Raw genomic sequence first — 4,468 nt, 5'->3', positions numbered from 1 at the left:
AAGAGTCGCAGGCGGGCCTGTCTGATCTTGTGGGAGACGGGCGGCTGACCAGTTTTTTGGCGTACCGTGGAGTTGGAGACGAAGTCATACCAGCGGTAGCCAAGGATCCTGCGCAGGCATTTTTGGTCGAAAGTGTCCAGGTGGCGCTCCTCTGTGGCTGTGAGGGTCCAAGCCTCTGCCCCATGGTAGGACGGCGAGCACTAAGCTGTTGTACAGCCTGAGCTTAGTGGCAGTGGATATCTGGCCATTGGACCAGATGTGGTTCAGACTGGCCATTGCTGCAGACGAGCGGCCGATACGGATCTTGATGTCGGCGGTGCTTCTACAGTCGGAGGAGATGGTGCTTCCTATTAAAGTAGGTGAACTTGTCCACCACTTCTACGCTGTTGGACTCGATCATGAGGTTGGCAGGTGGAAGTTGGTAGTCACTCAGACTCTGGACCTTCGTTTTCTGCCAGCTGATCTGTAGTCCGAGAGGTCTGGTTTCTGAGTCCATGATGTGGAGTGCGAGGTGAAGGGCCTGCATGATCTCTGCAAGAATGGCCACATCATCGGCGTAGTCAAGGTCCGTTATGGTGACGTTCCCGAAGCTTGCGCCACACGCACTCTGAGAGATGGTCCTTCCCATGACAAAGTCTATGGCAGTGTTGAAGATTATGGGGGCCAGGACACAACCTTGTCTCACACCGCTGTTGATGTTGAAGCTGGCGGAGGTCTGTCCATTTACCCTCACGCCATCCTCCCATGGCAGGGGCAGCGGCTCCGAATTCCTTCTCCACCCCTTACCCCTGCCGAATAACATGGCATCTTCTACTCTACGACCCCAGGAATATTAATATTCATGAGCTTGCCTTATTTGGCATGACCCCATTTCTGACTTGGGCGGCGAAGGGACGTCACCCTCCCCGCCGGCGACTCCGCCGCCGCCCGGTGACGAGCCCGTTAACGCGTTGGGGAGGCCGTGCGGGGCAAAGTCACCGAGTTAACACCTTCCCCGTGCTCGGCGGGATCCGCGCGCAGCCTCCAGCACACGCTAGCGCCCCGCCGACGCCCGCAGCGGCCTGCATCGCAAAAGTTCTCTTCCCGAGACGACGCCATGTTTGTTTTTATTTGTCACTGAATAGCCGACATGATTGGTTCCGATAGCTAGCGCATCTCATAGATATTAATGTAAAGTGCGTTGAAGATTTTCTCTGTGATACGTGATTGGCTGAGAGCGTGTCCCTGGAATCGGGTCGCAGAGTAGAAGATGCCATGTTATTCGGCAGGGGTAAGGGGTGGAGAAGGAATTCGGAGCCGCTGCCCCTGCCATGGGAGGATGCCTCACGCTAGATGTTGTGGAAAATTTAACAGGGGCGGGAAATTTAATCTGGTGAAAAATTTTGGCGGGGTACACTGCAGGGAATTCCAAGTTTAGTAAGTAAAAAAAAGGCTGATATCCCGGTAGATTTAATTCTGGTGAAGTATAGATCCATGTGGGACTGATTCATGCACACTTCCTCCATGTCGTTTTAGTACGTGCTCAGAAAATCGGAACGAAAGCGTACGTGACCCCGGCACTGTGGCCCACAAAATGGAGGCCGGCTACCGCGGCATGATCTTTGAATAAAACCCTCCAAAAAGACTCAAAATTTTCAGCTTACCTTGGCACCGATCTGGTTGCCGCACTGACCAGCCTGCAGATGAACGATTTCACGCATGTTGAATGTTTGGTTGTTGTCGGATGGCTGCTAGAAAAATACGATTTTTACGTGACAAACAATGACCGTGATGTAACCAGCTAGGTGTAGCTACGTGATGTAACACATCTATTTTGTATGTATGTATTTATGTATGTATTTGTGTGCCTAAGAGAGTATATAGGTGGGTAGTATATGCCATGGGTGTGAGTGTGGGTTCTCGAATATGAAGGAATGGATTTTAGCGCTGTTCTTGGTCTCCCCAAGAAATTTATAGAAAATAATTTTAAAAAATTGTCAAAATACAAACAGGATAAATGATTTGCCAGCATGGCAACATATAATCACAATTCCCTGGTCAGTTAAATTGTAGTCACCCTTTCTTGGCTGTGTAATGAGCCATAAGAACGCTCTAATATAGACGTGGTTAGATCTAGATGTAGGTACACTGTACTGTAAAGCAGACGGGTCCCGGACATATATGATATATCGGGACACGATAACAACATACGTGACATTCATACACAAGTTCAGTGAGACCCAAGTATGAAAGCTAACGGCGCATACACACTGTACGTTTACAAGATCATTATAAAAACTGGGCGATTGTTAGAGAAAATTAGTTACCTGCGTTTGGATATGGAATCATTTCCAGTGGATTGGTTCAATGGGTACCCCCCTCCCCATATGCCAGATTGCAAAATAATGGCGGGGAAAACGCCTGGTTGAGGCCGACAGCAGTAAGACTGTTAGCAGACATATTCCCGACTAATGTGCCCGATCAAACTTATCAAAATATACACACTAGTGCTGGGGTTCAAAACCACGGATCGTGCTAGTACACAAGTCAACATTGTCACATACAGATATCGTTTTTCAGCGGTATTCGGTTAATGTCTCTCACTAAACATTTGAAAAATGTTATCAGAGGAAAACTCACCAATAAATCGTTGCTTTTTGTCGCGAAAATCAGCTGAAAAGCGAAGACAGGGCTCGAGCAGTCTTGAATTCTCAATGCACAGCCAGGAACAACTTCGTCATTGCCTGCAACGTCTGGCCTCTAACATGTCAGGGTACACGTGATTCCGCAATAACCTCTTTGCATACGCTTAATAAATTATGTTCATGAGATGCACGCAGGTAACCGCTATGGTTGAAAGCGTAAACAGCCTTTACTAATGTATACTAAATCGCATCCAGACAGAGTTGGTAAATGATATACATTCCATATAAGACTCGGGGATATAATCTTCATCAGGGCGTACAAGTTTAATGTTTAGCTACGACAGAAGTGGAGAATAAAAACCTCACCCCCCTTTTGAACCGCAAAGTGGTACGTCCCTTACATAACCGCCCGTCGGTGGGTAGAACCAGTGGTGGGTGTTGTTCCTATGGGTTAGATCAAGTCACATGGTTAGAGTAGAGACTTCGATTCGATCATGGCGATTCTAGAACATTCCGTAGATACTACCGGTAGAGATCCGGTAGCTACTAACTAAATGGACCTATACCATTATTACGTCACAGTTTGTTTACCGCAATGAATGCCGGTCAATCAACGTCTATATTGTACAGCGGTGCGTGGCACGGTGTGTGTTTGTGTAGCCGCTAAGCGTTAGCCTAATATAAGGCTTTTAATACAGTACTACTTTCGTCTAATGTCACAACTAAATCACCCATGCGGCATGTAATGCTGTGTCAACACAACTAGACGCAGCAAAAATCAGACATGCCTTACTTTGAAAACTTTGAAATGATCTTTATTCTTTAACTGACCGTTCTAGAATGTTCTTTAGAATAGGTAAACAAACTGTGACGTAATAATGGTATAGGTCCATTGCCAAGCATATCCTAAAAGTTAAACGTTCACTATATTGCTGGTAGCTACTGATATTATTTACAATTTAATATATATTCTGTGCTTGCAAGGTGCTTTATTAATCCCCCATTTAGCTACCATACAAGTACAAAATCAATATGTAGATAATCTTCCTCGAGTTATAAAACATACATCATACAAATACATCTGACATTGCTGAAAGAAGATAGCTACATATAATGTTACCATGATTATATACGAACGTTTGCCGAAGGTACCCGAAGACAACCGACTCGTAAGGCCAATCGGAGACCGAACGTGTTATAGCAAGGAGCTAAAAATGTCGTTATGGAAGTTCTTTACTCTCCAAGCAGAGGTTTGGGTTTTGGGGGTATTTTTAGCGTGTTTTGGGGCTTTTTTATCGGAGTTTCCTTCTGCACTGAATTTTTTTCACTGAAAAAAATTCAGTGCAAAAGAAGTTCTTGACCTTGAATAAAATTTAGTTTGTGTTTGTGCATAATTAATCCTGACGAAATACGTGTATTTACGGAACTAGGCCATGACATGTGACGAAGACTAGGTTAAGTCAACAAAGACCGTGTTCGCGGGCACGTATATTCTGTTCCTCGTGGACCCTCACGTGTTTTGGCAATCTCCAAGTTTTGGTGGCTGCAAGCCAATTATAATTGGCCAGGCAGTATCCATTTGCCGGGCAGTTAGCATTTGTTAGCCTCTACCAGGCACCGCGGATCGCTGAAAAAATAGTAGAAATTGGCCGAAATAAAGGGATAGTATACCAGAGAAGATCCAGGGCCATAGAAGCTCCAATTTTCTACCAGGCACCGCGTGTTTTTTTTTAGTAGAGTAACAAATGCTTAGCCTCTACCAGGCACCGCGGATCGCTGGAAAATAGTAGAAATTGGCCGAAATAAAGGGTTAGTATACCAGAGAAGATCCAGGACCATAGAAG

General features: G+C 45.7%; 1 pseudogene across 1 annotated transcript in view; it reads right to left on the bottom strand.

The window, feature by feature from the left end:
• LOC109467392 overlaps positions 1 to 4,468 on the bottom strand; it is a 9,193-nt pseudogene that overhangs the window by 3,859 nt on the left and 866 nt on the right. The window lies entirely within an intron of this gene.

The sequence above is a fragment of the Branchiostoma belcheri genome, unplaced genomic scaffold, assembly GCF_001625305.1.
Source record: "Branchiostoma belcheri isolate BF01 breed outbred unplaced genomic scaffold, Haploidv18h27 scaffold18, whole genome shotgun sequence".
Taxonomy (NCBI): Eukaryota; Metazoa; Chordata; class Leptocardii; order Amphioxiformes; family Branchiostomatidae; genus Branchiostoma; species Branchiostoma belcheri.
The sequence above is the reverse complement of the archived record's forward strand: the minus strand, read 5'-3'. Positions and strand labels throughout refer to the sequence as shown.